This window comes from Lonchura striata, chromosome Z (assembly GCF_050655825.1).
Source record: "Lonchura striata isolate lonStrDom1 chromosome Z, ASM5065582v1, whole genome shotgun sequence".
Classification (NCBI taxonomy): Eukaryota; Metazoa; Chordata; class Aves; order Passeriformes; family Estrildidae; genus Lonchura; species Lonchura striata.
Window position 1 is genome coordinate 47,574,993 of NC_140740.1, and position 17,397 is coordinate 47,592,389.

The 17,397-nt window shown below is 47.0% G+C and overlaps 1 protein-coding gene across 8 annotated transcripts in view; it reads left to right on the forward strand.

The window, feature by feature from the left end:
• Positions 1-17,397, forward strand: part of RUSC2 (RUN and SH3 domain containing 2) — a 57,187-nt gene that overhangs the window by 5,899 nt on the left and 33,891 nt on the right. For 2 of the 8 annotated variants that reach the window (XM_085566076.1, XM_085566075.1), the window contains exons 1-2: positions 259-1,225; positions 15,365-15,470. The gene's annotated coding sequence lies outside the window, so the exon portion shown is untranslated. The other 6 variants (XM_021554677.4, XM_085566077.1, XM_021554675.3 and 3 more) reach the window with 5 other exon arrangements.

A 17,397-nucleotide genomic window follows, 5' to 3' on the forward strand; every position in this document is an offset into this window, starting at 1 on the left:
GCAAAATCTATTGTGAATTCCTTTATCCTTTCCAGATCTTATGTTGCAATTTCCTTCACAGTCTAAATAGCAAAATGTCTCCAGTCTCTCTCCACAGAGAACTGTGAAAGTTTGGAACTGTAAAGCCTTGAAAAGTCTGTTTGCTGATAATGAAGTACTCATTTTTGAAGCTATAACAGAAGCCACTGTTACTTGCTGTTCATTGCTCATCCTGTTGAAAACTTACCAAATCTATATTTCTGGAATTTTGGTGGGGTTTTTTTTTTGGGGGGAAGGGGTGGGGGGGTTGGTTTGGTTTGGTTTGGTTTGGTTTTCTTTGTTGTTTTTGTTTGTTTGTTTGTTGTTTTGTTTTGTTAGGTTTTTTTTAATGAAAGTTGGTTGAGGCTGGAGCAAAAGCAAAAGGCAGTAATAGACATATTATCTTTTGCCTGCCATTCAGTTTGCTATCAGCAGATTCTTCACTGATTAAGCCTCATCATTATATCACAGTGAGATTTTTGGGAACACTGGACTCGGAATCCAGTCATAATTTTACTTCTGCCTTATTCCTTGAACTCACAAACATTAGAATGTTTGTGCCTCTTTCAGTGGGACAGATAAGAGTTTTAAAGCCAATTCCCTGCTCCCTACAGAGAAGAAAAAAAAAAGTCTGGCAGCCTCAAGCTGTTTTTAAACGAGACAAATGCCCATGGTGCCTGTCTGCCAGAGCCCCCAGCCCCTACACCGAGTCCCCTTTTAGCACACTGCTCCATGCAGCTATATCTGGCTCCGGTTCTTTGTTCGGGGAACGTGACCTCATCGTTGTTTTGGTATTTCCAGTGATTCAGCCCGGTCCGGGGCAGGGAGGAGTCATTCCTGGTGCCGGCTGACAGGGTGTTTGTGCATTTCTGGAATTCCAGAGCAGTGCAGCCTCAGCCCTTCCGCTGCTTTGACAGCTCGGCTGAGGCTGGGCTGGTGCACTGCATTCCTGCCTGCCAAATGGCCTGGGCGCAGCTGGTAGTGGGATTGATGCTCCTGCTTTTGGGGATAATGGGGATCCCTGTCTTTGCAGGGCACCTGCTGTAGTGAGGGTGAAGAAAGCTGCAAATAGTAGCAAGGTGTTGAGGGAAGCCACAAGGAGTCTCTGCTGGATGGGTGGGAAGAGAGTCCCGCGGAATGCTCATTCCTGTTTACGGGCTCCAGTGTCCTATGATGAAGTTAACTTTACAACATTCACAGCAGCTTGGTAAGTATTACAGTCCTTGTTTTTCAGGGGGGTAAACTGAGGCACCCAGCAGGGAAGTCGTCTTCTTGAGCTTTTACACTGCTGAGCTGGAGAACCCCCCACATCCTTACAGACCATGGTTGCTCAAGAAGTACAGGAACTCCTTGTTTTACATTGCCAGTTTCACACAGAGGCCACTGGTGTGAGCTATATGGGCTCAGGGCTTACAGGCAGTGCCTGCTGGGCTATGAAATGTCCTGAAACAGCTCCTTCCCAGCCTCTCCCTAACTAAGATCTTCCAAGGCTTGTTTAATGGGCAGTGCTTGAAACTCGCAAATCTCTCCTCTGCTGCTGGTTCTAGATCAAGGCATAGTGGAGAAAAAGACCCTGAGCCCTTTGACACCTTGCTTCTTAGCCTTGAGATGAACTCAGTTGGTTAGAGCATGGTGCTTATAATGTCAGGGTTATGGGTTTGACCCTGAATGGGACATCCGCTGAAGGGTTGGACTTGGTGGTCCTTGTGGTCCCTTCTAATTCAGAATAGTCTCTGTTGCCAGCCTAGTCCCTATCCCCCATGCTCTATATTTGCTGTAAATCCAGCTGCAGTACTGCTTGTAAATTACCCTGAGATGGCAGGGAAAGAAGAATCCTGGCAGGAGATCCAAAGATATTGAACTGGGGAGAAGGGGGTCAGTCTCAAAGATGTGGAAACCTGGAGCCTGGGGAGAGGGCCTGGACAACAGGAGTGGGTCTGAGCCGGTGAACAGAACAGTGCTCCAATCAGCCTTTCTCCCTGGCGTGGTGTGCTGCTGTGGCACTCTGCACCAGGGGAAGGCATGGGGCTGGGGTTGTCCTAGCTGAGGTGCAGGATAGGAAGTTGGATCCGTTTGCCTTACTGCTCGCACGTACTGCATAAGGAGATTACGACCTGATGGAGAATGTGGAACTGGGGAGCTTTCCCCTCCCTAGTGGTCACTTCACCCGATGGCTTCCCCTGGCAAGCAGTTGCCCTCCCAGCCCCTGTCCGAGTAGGCAGCAGTGGATCCATCCCACACAGCCCTGCCACGCTCTCCCAGCTTTCTGCGCCTGCTGTAAATGGCTCTCTGTAACACGAGCTGCATTTCTGCCATAGCCCTCTGCTGTGCGCATCTGTATTTACACTGGGGCTTTCATTAGCAATCTGGGCCCTGCCCTCGCTCCTCTCTCCTGCCCACATGCTCTCTGAGTGAGACCCTGGCACTGCTGTGCCTGACGGGGGGCAGGTGGCTGGCAGCGGCAGGAATTCCTCAGCCAGCTCCTGTCTGGAAGAAGTGCCTTGTCATCTTGCCTGTTGCCCGCCAACCTGCATCAACAGGGGAGCAGCCGACAGAGACTCCTCACAGCATGGCTCTCTGATCCCTGAGCCGGCACGGGGGACAAGCTGGTTTTGCTTTGGATTATCGCTGGCTCTGCATGCTGTGCTCCTCCTGTGGCTCTCATGCCAGTGCTGCTGCACTTGGCTTCCAGCTGCGGTGAGCTGAGCCCACATCCTGGGGTGGTTGTATCTGGCAAGGTAGGAGCACCTGATGCCTTCTGTTTGTTCTGCTAAAAGTAATGTGACCATTAATGACCAAATAATGTGACCAGTCCTGCCCCTGACTTTACAGCATGTGTCAATTAGTGGGTTTATTTTGCATTGTTCTGTAGCTCTGATAGACAGCCAGTATACTGCTCAGGCTGTAGCCTCTCTTGCATGGAAAGGAGGTGTGTATATACATTTTTTTTTACTTACATACTGGAAAAATTGAACTCTTCTGCTTCAAGATGGAGTTTTCTCTTTTCTGTCTTGTCTGTTCTCATGCAGCATCCCATTCATGTTCTTCAGGTCTTGCCACCTGCTTCTCCAGGAGATGTGAGAGTAGAGAGCAATCTGATGTGTCTTGGGAGAAAGAAGGCAGGAGGAGAAACTCACTGAAGGCAAAAATCAAGGAAGCTCAATACGCTTGGGAATGGCTTTTAGAGAAGTTATTTTTAACCCAGAAAATCAGACAGGGGAAGAGCCTCTCTTCCTTTCATAGTCTCAAAAGGGTGATTTGCTTTTGATTTTTTTTTTTCTTCAGTGCTTCAGGGCACACTGTTTTGACATGGAAAGGCCTGAAGCTGATGCTGTCCCTAGGGATAAAGGTCTTGTTAGTCTGGTGCCTCCTTTCCAGTGAACCTTGCTGACATGTAGGGCACCTGCTCCCACATCGGGAAAAAAGGTGACAACCAAGAAACCAAATCCCTGCTGGATTTCCCTGCAGCAGCCAAGGAGAGATAAAATAGGAAGGCATCAGCATTTTCTGTGTTTAGGCACAACTGTTCCCTTTTTAGTCCACAGCAGCTGGGATGTGCACTCAGCCATCCATCTTCCCCGAGCCTAATGTACCTGGGCTTCCCTTCCATATGGACGAGAGTCTGTCTCCTCAGCAGGACAGACAGGGATACCAGGCCTCCTGCAGGTGATGGCTCACTTCCGAGAACTACCCCAAACAGTAAACCATGTTTTAGGGCCCCGCTATATCCCTGTGAAGAGGATAAAGGGGTGCTCTAGCTTATCCTGCGATGCTACCAGTGGGTGTATAAATAGTGCCCACAGTGTACTATTTTGGTGACAAGCTCTTCCCAGGATTCATCCAAAGAGTTATATGAGCAAGTGCTCAAAATAACACCAAGCCCTGCCCAAGTGCTGGCATCATTTCAGCCAAAGTGTTGGGAATGTTCCAGAGAGCATCATTGGACCCTTGGTGGGGGGCAGCAGGAGGGGGTCCAGAACAACTTTCTGTATTTTCTGTCTTGTGCTGACTACAAAGACTGTGACCTCAGCTTCAGCAGATGTACTGGTCACCAAGAAGGTGTGAGACTTTCACTTCTAATTAAGTTATTTGCCACTGGGCTTTCCCTGTGTGTTCTGAGTATTATCGCTGGGTCTAATGAGAGGTACAGGAGCTTTAATTTAGCCTGCTGCCAGGTCCCTGCTGGTGGCCAGAGCTTGCTGCCTCATTAGGAAATCTTGGGCTGTAGAATGGGATATGGAGGCACTCTGGTTCTGGGTTAGATTTATCCTGAGGACTGGTAGCTGGAGATTAGTATAACTGTGGAAGGGATATTAAATCTGTGTGCTGTATTGTGGCTGTAGCTCTGGATGTTCTTGGCACCTATATAAACACGAATGTTATCCCAAAATTCACCCCATTTCCTGGTGTAGTTGGTGTCTATAACTGAGAGCTGGTCCACATAGCAGAGATATCTGGGGAGCCATGTTTCTTGAGCTGTGCAGCCATTGCAGGAAGCACCATCCCATTGTGAAGCTGGAGCTGTGGTTTGTTCTCCTCAGGCTCAGTTTTGCTTGTTGTTGGTCAGGTTCTATGCTGGTTATGCAATTCAGCTACTGTCATGCTGCAGCAGCATCATGCTGTGCTGGAAAGCAGGAGACCTCACTGGAAGGTAACAGACCTCTAGTCCTCGTGCTCAGTGTGTAAAGCCCAGAGCTCACAGAAAGGCTTCTTGAGGGGTTCACACTCAAAAAAGCCCTGAAGAAAGAGCTAATGCCTCTTGCAGATGGATCATGTGGCTCCACTTTGGCCTGGTCTCGTATGGGATATTGAACCCCCTGTGGGAGTAGAGCACCCTTTGCTTGATTACACAGCTTAATGCATGAAGCCTCACGCACAGGAGAAGAGAAAGAGGTGAGATGTCTTCTGTGTGCAAGCACAGGGGCAAAGCTGGGGCTCACCTGTTTGCTCTGAGTTGACAGCAGCAGTATCATAGACAGAGATGATCTCTTTCAGACGCAGGAAATCAGGATGACAACATTAGTCCCCCTTTATAGCTCCTTGCCCTCCATGTTTGCATCCGCAAATACGTCAGTTCCAGTTTCTGGCTTTGTAGAGGAAGGGCTGGGTGGTTACAGCTTGACTTAAAGCATGTTTCTGTTTCTCCAGGAACGTGCTCTGGGCAGTCAGTCCTTCCTGCTCCTCAGTTACTCTGTTCCTTCCTGCTGCTCTCCCGTGTCCAGCCAACAAAGAGCTCTCTGAGTCACCATGGTGGCTGCTTACTACTAGGCCTCAGAGCTCCTGAGGGCTCTTTTAGGGCTCTTTCCACCCTGGAATGCTCTTGTTCCTCTGACTGGAATGTGTCTGGAGTGTGTGGGGACATCTTATTTGCTGTCCTTAAGCACCTCTTTGCTGGATGTTTCTTGATATTCTTCTAATGGCCCTTCTATCTAGAATAGCCTTCTAGACTATTCTCTGGTAGTCTCTGAGGTGCCAGAGCCACACACCAGGGATGCCAGGAATTCCTGAGGTGCCATGATTCCACGGGGAATGTGTAGAGTGGTCTGCCCCAGCTCTTTCATCTGAAACAGGAGGCTGAGCCCTGTTTCAGTCTGCCAACGCAATCCAAGTTTGTCACGTTTGTCAGCCATCTCCTCTGACCTGCTTTGCCTTTGTGGCCTGCTTCGCCCCTGTTGCCTGGGCTTTGCTTCTGCCAGTTTTTATCTTCTATTTTAAAGAACAGGACAGGTTTTCCTCTTACACACAGATCTCCTTTGTCCCTATAGCATTTCCTTCACTAGGGGTCTTTCTCCAACCTGAACAAAATCATTGCCCAGAGCCAACAAATTTCCCATTTCTGGCTCTGTGTGCCTGTCTGCATATGTATGGCTGCCTGTTGTTTGAACGTGACTTTTGGAGCAGGTAGACCTTGCACAATTTGCACAGCAGCTGGGAGCTGCAAGTTAAGACTCTTTGTGTTAATTAAATGTACACCGATAAGCACATACAGCCACAAGGCTGTTTAATCATGGGCTGACCTGACATGGAAACCTTGAATACAGCTGATTGATGATCCATGACAGCTTGCCCTGGTAGATGGGAAGATGTTAATAATAACCAGAGAGAAATTTAGAAGGGTTCTCAGCTGTGACCAAGAATAGTCTCCAACAAGACTGAATTCTTAAGGAAAAGGTCTCTTCACTGTGGTGGATGAAAAGGGGTGAATCTATTGGCTGAAAGCTCACATGGAGCATATTCTGCTTAGGACAAAGATACATCTGGAGTATGTTTTTAACAGCCAGGTGGATTAGCAGTCAAATGAGCTGGCACAGGATGCTGTTCTACTCTCAGCTGTACCTGTGCGTTTGCTGTGTCTTTCCAGGAGCATGTTTGTGTTTCTCCCAGTATTCTGCCTCACAGAATTAATTGCTCTCAGCTTTTAATCCTGCATTAGATGCTTCCTGTTTCTCTGAGTCAAACAGAAGTCACATGACAGTAAGACCTCCAAAAGCCATGTAATAATCATGTCTCCCTGAGCAGGCACAGTGGACTTGGGCTATGCCATTCCTTGGGTTTCTTTATTTAATGTCTGGAAGCTCCCATTAATCAGGACATTACCTGCTACATCCTGCATTTTAGCAATTCAATCTCTTCCTTTTATCTATATTTCCTGATGCCGTGAATTGACCAAGATTGTAAATGGGCATTTGTTTTGCAGTAACGTTGTTTTTAACAGTAAGGGCTGTGAAGATGAACATGTGTGCATACCTCTAAATAAGTGTAGCAAAGAACTTCTGAGATACACAAGACCATGGAATATTTTAAGAAAATCAATTTACTTCCTGACTGTTCTGATTTTTTGAGGGACTAGTGAATGGTTAGTTTTATCTGTATACCTGATGTCTAACCTCAACTTCCCTGTATGGCTCTCAGGAATCATCTTCTTGTTGTTGAGTATGTGAAGAGCAGCTTGTCTTCTTGCTCTTGGCAGCAGCCTTTTATACATTTTGCAACTGCTTTAAACCCCTGGTTTTCCCCAGAGAACTAACCCGCTTGCTTTGCATTTTACTCCTTTCTGTCCTTTTTTCCATGTTGTCTTCAAGCTCTCAGCAGTTTGTCCATTTAGGATATGTCCATGAGCTGTGTGCCAGTGTGGGCAGAGGGGAAGGATGACTCCAAGTCTTGCACATCCAAGACATGCCTATTCATACAGCCCTGCATATTGTTTGCCTGCTTCAAAGCAAAATGCCACTCTTGCTCAAGCTCTGTCTGTGATCTGCAGTTACCACAGATCCCTTCTGAATGAGCAAGTCATGCACAATGATTAAGGGTGGGGATGTGCAGTCTGTGCTGTGTGAAGTGTTATGGTAATGGCTATAATTTATGTCAATTTGCTGTTTGTGTATAGACCTTATCCCTTCAGCTAACAGTACTGTAGACAACACAGGTGAAGAGACAACTGCTCCATCTGAGAACCAGCAGGTTAATGTACAAATGGCAGACAGGGTCCTGAGAAGTTTTCAGTGATCCTGTTCCCTCTCCCCTTCACAGCTTTTTTAGGTGCCTGCTGGGATGTGGGTGCTCAGGAGCCCAGGCAATCAATTGTATAGCACTGGAGCCCTATGCCTGCCAATATTGTGCTGTTCTGTTGCTGCTGATAGGTGGGGATGGAGTGAATCTTCAAGTGTCTTTTAATCACAGAGTTCTTTGCAGCTGCCAAGACACTGCTCTATTTGCCACTAAAACTGTGGCAGGTAACAGTGCAGAGCAGCACTGTATGTCCAATTTGAGTGGTAACTGGAGAAACTTAGAGGGAAAACCAGTATAAACAACCACAACTGATACCATGTGTCTCTAATAAATCACCCAGTGGTTATGTACTCCCTGGGCTTCATTGCAAAGTGGAGCAGGAATATTTGAGAGCTGGGAAGTCTGTTGGGGATTTTCTGTTCTTAGTGGCAAGTTCACAATGTGTCTGTTTCACTATTGCTGTTACTCAGAACAGGGATGTCAGGGAAGGACTCTGGCATGTGCAGAGTGATGTTAATGAAGGTTTTCTGTGTGAATCATATGATCATAGAATGGTTTTGGTTGGAAGGGACCTTAAAAAGATCACTTAGTTTCAACCTCCCTGCCCTGGACAGGGAAACCCAAAACAGCTTTCATACTACTGTTGCCTTGGAAAACTGAAATGTTTATGACTCAGGCTTTGAGCAAGAGGGAAGGATGGTTTTTTCCATTCTTGGATGTGGCCTCTTGTTCGTCCAACAGTGATGTTTTTCTTCTCCTCTGCTTGCCTTTTCTCTGCTTCATCCCTTCCATTGCAGTTGCTGTAAGATGAGCCTCCTGTGCAGTGCAGTCACCCTCACTTTGAGTCAGCCCCGCCATGCCCCTGGAGTGGGAAGGGAACATCACTTTGCTGCACATCATGGGAACCATAAGCAGTCACCATCCTTTAGCAATGCATACCCTGTGCACAGTGAACCATTTCAGGGCTGTGGATTCAGCTCAGTCTTGCAGCTTTTCATCTGCTTAGCTGGAAGTACATAATTTTTATTTGAGGTCAGAATGCAGCGGTGCTGTGGGTGCCAGGTTCACCAGCTCCAGTGTATTATGTTATGTGACAACTTAAGGCTTTCCTGATGGCAGTGGGGAACTATTAAGTTACTGTGAAACTAGTTATTTATGTAGATGATGCTTTGGGGGCAGCATTGATCCTGCTTTGAAGACTAATTTTAACAGGAGTGAAGCCACTAACACCTTTATATCCACTGTTACCATGGGTGCTCAGAGTGATTCAGAGTGATTGTTTGCCAGATTAAAAAGCTTTTGTTTTTTGGGTTGTTTTGTTTGTTTGATTTTTTGGGTTTGTTTTTGTTTTTTTTTAATAATACCCTTTTTGCTTCTTTTGCCATGGTTTTGACTGGTGAGAGTTTATATTCCCAGTAAATGTAGCATCAATATCTGAGTGAGTGCTTGAAGAAACAGCTTTGATCTTAGAGCTGAGCTCCTACTTAAAACATCCCGAAACCTCAGTTTATGTCCAGGCTTTGCTTTAATTAAAGATTTTTTTGTGCAGCTTTATGAGTCTGGTTTATCAGACTGAAGCTGAGCCTTCAGACATGATCCAGGAGCTGCTTTGCTGTTTGTGTTCTGATTCCCATGTCTAGAAACATTCAGATACGTTTTTGTGCTCTTGCTTTGTCAGTACTATGTATTAGGAATAGAAGATGTGTGCCAAAAGTTGGGTTGTAGGGTCATTTCTCCCTTTCACACAGAATTCCAAAGGATTCACATCTCCCTGTTACCCCAGCTTCCTTTGGGGTACAAACATACAAGAATCCTGAGCTCAAAAGAACTGGAGACAGGCAGCTGGTTGTGGGCAGGGTTTTGTTTTCCCATAGATGCCTCAGTAGTGTGGAGGTATGTGGAACTGAGCCCAGCCCTGTGCAGAGCTGTGCCAGCACTAGCCCTATCTGGGAGTTGTGACTTTTTATGGAGCTTGTGAGGGCCTCTGTTCCTGGGCAGTGAAGCATCAGTTGCCAGCACTAAGAAGATTTGACCTCAATGCTGGAAGTTAGGAATTCAGATGGTGATTGGGATGGAGGAGCCACCTTGCCCAGTATGATTTTTCTAGAAGTGGTTGCAGATGGTCTGCAAAGAGTGGGAGCAGGACACAAAGTACCCTATCCTGTCTATTTGTTCTGGGACATTTGCTAGTGTTTTGTTTGTTTAATAATCTGAAATGGATCTCTCAAGTGCTTTTCCTGTCTCCCTTTAATCTGTGTGTAATTCTTCCATTCATAGTACCCCTTGAGAGCTAAGATGCAGTAAGCAGACTAGAGGAAGATAACAGGAATGTTGAAAGAGGAACTGCTGCTCTGAAGGGAAGTTGTTAGTGGAGATTAGCCTCAAAATGGAAGCTGTTCAAGACATGAAATAATGCTCTGTACACCAAAAAGTAAGACTTCAATAGTGATATTTCCTAAAGACGCGAAGCTAAGGAAGCATCATCAGAAGCTGTTCGGTGTTATTCAGCAGGAAGAGCTGGGATTATTCCTTGAAGAACAGTACAAATGGGAACTGGATAGTTCAAAATTACATGGCTGTGTGCCTCAGAAATGAGCAAAAAGTTCACCTCTGTCTGGAAGCTCTATGGGGGAAAATGACAGTGGGGGGAAACTCAGGGTCTCAGAGTCATGTGCAAGGTGACTGTGAACATTTAACATGATATAGCCACGGAAAAAATACATATCATCCAATTTGACACATTGGAGAAAACATTTCTAGCAGAGATGATGAAATTTTAGCATATTAAGGCATGGGAAACCTTGTTTGGAAGACTGAACATTTCCAGTCATTCTCTGAAGGCTTTGTGCAAACTGGGTCAGGTCCAGAGAAGGAAATGGGTATGATCAAAGAAATGGAAAGCCTACCTAATGTGAAGTGATTAGAGAACTCAAATTATATGACTTTAAACACAGGCTGGATAAATGCTGACGTTAAAGTGCATTTTTGGAACATGAGTGAATGGGGGTGAGCTGTGCATGGATAAAGATAAGCTGGAAATTCAGAGAATGTTCTCAAACATCAAAGGACCGAACTTGGAGAATTAATTCTTTAGAAGACAGCAAGCAACAAGAGATGTCCAACTTTTCTTAAAAAACAGCAACAATTTCCTCCTGTGAAGCCATTTCCTCATTTGGAGCCATGGCTCCTGCCTTGGGTTGCTAGCCCTGAAGAAATCAGCACTGTTTTTGTGGGCATTGGGCAGGGCTCACTGGGAGATAGGGTCATCATGATGGGCTAGTGAATCTGGATGTTGAGATGTTTTTGACTGGCAAAACCTCACAGACTCCTGTGCCTCTGTCCTCAGTTCCTCTTGGAAAGCAGTCTCAGTGTGGATTGGTTGGTGATCCCTCAGGGAAGTGTGAGGGCTAAGGGCAAGCATTTCCACTGTGCTAACATATGTTTTCGTCAGTCTGCTTGGATTTTTGACTCCTTGTTCAAAAGCTCCTGTATCTGTTCCCACCAAAGAGATGCCAAGTGTATGTTGGTAACAATCTCTGTGTCAGAGAGATGTTGTTTGGCCATGAAGCGCAGGACTTGAAGGAATGGGGAATTATTTTAGTTTTACTTTATGAGAATTAATGTGAAGTTTCATCATCTGCTTTCCTGTTGGCTCCTTTTTTCTGGTTCCCCCTTGCTCCAGTTGAGCAGACCAGTGCTTTTAGTTCAACTCTGTCCACAGCATCCCTTCCTCTGGCATTTCCCAAATAGCCTGGATGGTGTTGGTGCTGAGTGGGGTTGCCATGGGATTTAGATTTTGCCAGAGACAATGGGTAAACAGGGTGGAAAGACACTGAGGTGCATTCACCTTTCTCCTGAGTAGTCCAGCACATGGGAAAGGGTGAAGATGTCCCTGTGGCCATGCTACACACGTGGCCAGAATGTATATCCTAGGCATGTTCCTGTTGATGGACCTGCAGATAGCAGGGCACAGGTCTTCTGTTGATGGAGAGCTTGCTGTTGCTTGTACCACCTTCTGTTTGCTTGAGAGGCATAGACACACTGAAGGAACTGAGGATTGGTCAAAATGCCCACCCTTTAGGAAAGAGTGGCAGACAGCTCCCTTTGCTGGGGTACAGCTGTAAGCTGGAGGAAGCAGCTGGGGCTGCCTGGCAGTTTTAAGGGTGGGCAAATTGTGCCCCACACCTGATGGTGAGAGATGATTAAAGACCTGTCCTAGCATAGTGCTTGATGTCAGAGCTACAGCCCAGACAGAATCTGGGGCTGAGCTGTTTCCAGTTCATGCATCACTGGAGCAGCTTTGCAGCAAATAGATGTGAGGCTGGGTTAGCTGGTGGGTGATTTTACTGCACAATTGTGGCAAAACTGGAATGGGTTCTTCTTGTATGTGGGCATGTGCTGACCTTAGCAGCCAATTCCTCCGCAGTATATGAAGGAAGAAGTCCAAGTCCAAGACCAAAATGTATTGGGCTTTCTAACACCCAGTTGATCTATTTGTGACTTAGCTGTTGTCAACAAGATCTCCAGGTACATGTACTGCTTATGTCCAGTGTGAGTGCAATACCTGCAGCTCCCCCAAAGTGGTAGGCTTTGCTGCAGCCCAGGACTGGGAGGAGGATGTGCCTCTTTACTGGAATTCACAGATGGCAGATTGTGTTGTGCATTCAGGGTAAGGAGGCAAGATTGCTAAAATCCTGCCCAACACCTGGGGTGCTTGTGGATAGTGATAGTGAGACTGATATTGCTTAATTAGGAATTTTCTCCTGCCAATCTACCTACACCACAGAGTGCTGGAGTCTGTGGGAAGAACCTGACCAGAGGAAGCAAGATGGGAACCCCTGTTACTATGGGGGCAGGCATGTCTTGACACCTCCATCTCTCTCGCCTTCCTTCTCCAAGGAATACAGTCACCAGCCTGCAGAAACCCTGCTCCCTCCTTGCATGACACTGTAGAGTCAGCTATGCTCCCCTTCTTACACTGACTCATCTCTGTGATCAAATAGAAGTCATCTCTGAGAAGACAGTCTGCAAGAAAGAACTTTGTTCTTCCTTATTAATTAGCACCTGAGATCTCCTGCTGCCTGCAAAGCTGTGGGACAGGCCGTCAGTTCCTAGTGCTGTTGCTGAGTGAAGCAGATTGGGGAGGGAGATGCAGCAGGGGGGTGTGCGCTGCAGAGTGTTGAGGCCATGTGAGTTTGAGATCTGGGCAACATGCAGAATGTATTTTGGGCAGGAGGGTATAGATGCTTATGTTGGGAACAGACATGTAAATAGGAGTGTTTCTTCAGGAACCACTTGTCTACTTCACTGCTCAGTCTGATTTTAAAGAAAATACCCCCCAGCTCCATCTGCTCTGGTATGTGTGTCTGCTACACCAGAGGGGAATTGCTGTCAGTGAATGGTTAATGCCAGTGTCCTGTGGCAGGGGCAGGGATGAAGGCAAGCACTCAGCCTGCCAGCATTTATACCTCCTGGCGTCAGCATTGGCAATGCTTATGGAGGACTGGGGAGGGCACAGAAATAGTTTCCATTCTCCTCTCTGCTGTGGGAACGAGTCTCCTGGGTAACAAATGCTCCTTGTTCTGCACAGAGCTCCACAGATGAAACTCGCCATCTCTTTCCTCACTGTTGCTCCCTGACTGTTCCAGCTGAAGGGGCTGGAGATGTCTGCTTGAGCCTGCCTTAATTAACACTGACAGTACAATGGGACTGGCCATACAGGGGTCCTGTGGCTGCACGTTAATGGGAGCACAGTAAATGGTCTCATTTACAGCAGCTTGGTTGGAGCAGAGCCTGCCAGGACTGGCTTTCTGCTTGCTGTAATGGCCAGGCATGGAGGTAGGTCCCTTACTCTTGCATTCTCCTGGGGGCTTGTCCCTACCTCTTGAACAGGATCAGCTGGTGGAGTGGGTCCCCAGCAAGCCAGGAAAGGCAGGCACAAAGTGACACAAAGGGAGCACGAAGTGCTGCTGATAGGACTGATACACTGACTTCTTGGGAAGGACCTGGTCATGGATCCTGACCTCTGGGACTGGTGAAGGGATCATTCACTGTGGTTTGGAGGTGAGTAACAGAGCTGTGTCTGTGATGCTGGCTCCAGTGCATTGCAAACAGTCTGCACAGCGTACAGTCCAAGGCTCTTTCTCTTTTCCCAGTGGGATGGTCTCTTTGTGCTGGGGGGAGTCCTGGACTCCTGCCTCTGAAGCCCTTGGTAGGAACCACCCCCCAGCCCCATGGTTTTCTGACAGAAATCAGATTTAAATGTTACTTGGAAAGACATTTTAAAAGGTTGTAGTGTTCTTGGATTAAGATAATTGGCAGCCACTTCCAGTAGTAAGTCTAAAACTTTTCTGTCATAGCTTTTTAAATTTGACCTCTCCAGAGGCAGAATCTTCTGTGAAGTATTGTATTGTCTGTGTTGTATTTGTGTTACTTGTTTGTCACTTTGGGTACATCATGGCATAAAGTAAAAAGTACTCAGCCATGTTGCAGTTCTTAATTTCTTAGAATTTTGTATCCATGTAACTGTTTTACCTCTTCTCTGCCTTGCTTTGATCTGCTCACTTCCCACAGAACCTCAGTTTAGGAGGTTGCGGCTCACAGGTTTTGCTTTTTCCAGTGTGGATGCTCCAATTTCTGGGCTGTGCTTGGCTCTACACAGGGCTGTAGGCATGGGGCTGGATGAGAAAGGGCAGTTCTCCATGATGGATGATGGATCCATCCATTATGGAGAAACTGCATGATGGATGCTGCTCCAGTGCTAGGAATATCTGCCCTGGCACAGCACAAACCAGAGCACAGCTGAGTTTCTGGGGTGTGTAGTTGCACCCCAGCAGGTAGAAAAGCACAGCTACTCTCCTTTGCACAGCTCTACTGTGTCCTGTCAGGAACTGCACTACTCTGCCTATGGAGCAAGTTCCATCACCCCTTCTCACCAGCTGTGTCTGGAAAGGCAGATATGGAAAAATCCTTCAAGATAGCAAGATAGCCTGAGCTTTGCAGGTGGAGACCCCCTGTTTCAGGTAGATCTGCTGTGGGTTGTGAGATGCTGGGATCTTACCCAGGTCATGCGCAGCACTTTAATCACAAACTGCAGCTAAGAGTTGGTGAGATCTTGATTTGAGGTCCCCTGTGAGAGCAGGGACTGCAGACATCCTGCCCCTGCCACCTGGGTTCAGCACTGTGGGAAGTGGTGGTAGTTGCATCTTGCTCTGGAGGTGGCTGCATTTCAGGGATGCTGTACAGATACTGTTGATGAAGCTGTCTAGGGCATGGCACACTAGAGAAATTTAAAGAAGCTTCAGGAAACTTCTTGCAGTCTTCCCATCCTCCTTCTCCTATATATTGCTTTGCAGACTGCCATTTTATCTCCAAGGGTTCTAGCTGCCATTATCAACAGTAGGAACACTCCAGTCCTTTTTGCTTTCCTTTGCAAAGACACGGTGAAGAGATCAGGCAGCCTGCAAGCGCAGAACATCCAAAATCCAGTCTCATCACAAAATAGGATGCTGCAGCTCTATTTTATGGCACAGGCTTTGATCTTTTTATTTCTCTTAATGCTGCCTACCTGATTTCCCTGTTTCTGTAAGAATCAATCCTCCATCATCCCCTCCTTTTCTGCTCCCTCCCATCCCCTGCCTTGTCTAAGGTTCCACAGGGACTGATTGTGAGCTGAAGTGGCAGTGCTGTGGGCATGCTTGCTCCTTCACACGCAGCAACGTCACAGCAGCAGCAGCAGCATCGGAGATGTGATTGCGCAGACCCTCTGCATTGCCAAGGATGCAGCTGTGAAGAAAAAAAAATCAGAAAAAAAAAATTGACTCTGTGTTTCCCACAGCATCCTGGTGAGAGAACACGGAGTCTTCTGGAATCTGAGCGCCCAGGACTGCCGGAGCTGAGTGTGTTCGCTGACAGGGAGCGGGGGACGAAGGATCTGTACAAAGGTGAGATGGACGAATTACGGGGGTGGGTGTCAGCTGTGCTGCTGGTTTTCAGGCCGCTCGGTGGCCGGTTTGTTTTTGCGGGGGATGCCAGCTAGCTGGTGAAGCTTAAGGATTTTAGGGTTGCTTTGTCTCTTCAGAGGCTGCATTGCTTTGGAGCTTGCTGTGGCTGTCATGGATGTGAGTGAGCAAGGAGGCTGTGGCTGCTGTGCAGAATGTGTGTTTGTCCATTGTAGCTGTGAAATAGCAGTTGTCATGTCCGGGGCTGGCTGTGCTGAGGCGAGTCGTGCTTTGCCCTGGCAGTGCCTCTGCACAGCTCTCCATTGTGCCTGCCATGACAGCCAAGCCCGCACTGATTGTTGTGGTCCCGCCAGCTACCATGCTCTCTGTGCATCCCTGGCGGTGATGCTGCTGTGCAGCTCAAAAGCTGTTTTGATGGACAGTGCTTCCATGAAAAGACAGAGACAAAGGGCTCAGACAGAGGAAAGGTTGCTGTCACTGTGCCTTTTGCCTTATTTTTGGGCGTTTTTTTATCCCTTCTTTTTTCCTTCCCCTAAATACTGGTAAATTATTTGTTCAAAAGGCATTAGGGTAAATATCCTGGCATGTAAAATGCTGTCTTTTTGCTAAGTGATACACAGACTCTGGCAGGCTGGAGTCCTTTGTGTTGCCAGGGTGTGTCTGTGTTGGCTGTGTAAATGGATGCACTCTCCCTGCTTCTTTTCACAGATCAGATGAGAAAGGTTATCTAGGAATGGAGGAATTACTGCTTTTAATTACTGAAATGAGGGATCCGGGCTGGGTACCAGTTACTGGAGCTTAATTACATGGTCTTGTTATAGCCAAATCCCTCTTTTCCCTCCCTGCCTTCCTTCTTTTTCCTCCCTCCCCCACCCTCTGCACGATCCTTCCATTAAATTGCCTCTGCAAATAGGAGAAGGGTTTGAACAAAGAGAAGGATGTATGTGTGATAGGGATATAGATGCTGGAGGGGCAATGTTCAGCATGACAGCGAGAACAATAAAGCAAAAGTATAAAAGAATGAGATTTTGGTATATGTGTTAAAATGACGTGACTGTAGGGGAATGTGCAAATGGGAATGTCATAACAGGAGATAATAGAACAGCAGATTCAGTCTTTCGGAGTTACTGAAAGTGCTGAGCATGTGGGGTTGCAATTGCAGGATTTTGGGTGAATCTGAAGTAAATAGGAGTCACAGAGTAACATATCATACAAGGTGAGGATTGATGGGTGTCATAAAGGTGTACTAGAGTACAAGGGAAGTAGAGATCTGTATTTTTATCTCCACACACCTGCAGCCTTTTATACCAATGTTGCTAAAGAATGAGCTTGGCAGGTCTTACCTATTTACAGAAATTTTTTCCCATTTGCCAGTGACTCAAGAAAAATTCAGACAAAGCTTTTTAGGCCTATAAAGAGCAACAGGATGACAGGAAAAATGTAGATAAAATGGTAGATGTTTAGCAGAGCTGCAGAGGAACTGTGAGGAGAGTAGGCAGATGAGAGGCATTGCAGAGCTGGGGGAGCAGGAGGTTTGGGTCAGAGACCAGTGGGAGAGCACACAGAGGGGAAATTCAGGGTTGTCATTGTCAGGGAATGCAAATGTGTTGTTTCTCTTGTCATTCTCCAGCCTCTCACTGTGTTCCGCGAGACGCTTAGTGCTGTGTGCAGCCCTGCAGGGTTTGTGGGGGTGGGGGTGATCCTCAGCCCAGCCTTTTCTGCAGTAGTTCTCTGGAGGAACCATTTTGATACTGCAGGTTCTCATTTGGTTGATTCCTCTCTTCCCTATGGAGTGACAAGGTTCCACAGCCTTTATACCCAGTGATGAAGGCAAACCCAGAGTTTCAGTGCAGGGTGCCAGGTGAGGAGGAGAGAGCTTCCAGCAAAATCTCAAAGTGGCATGTTGCCG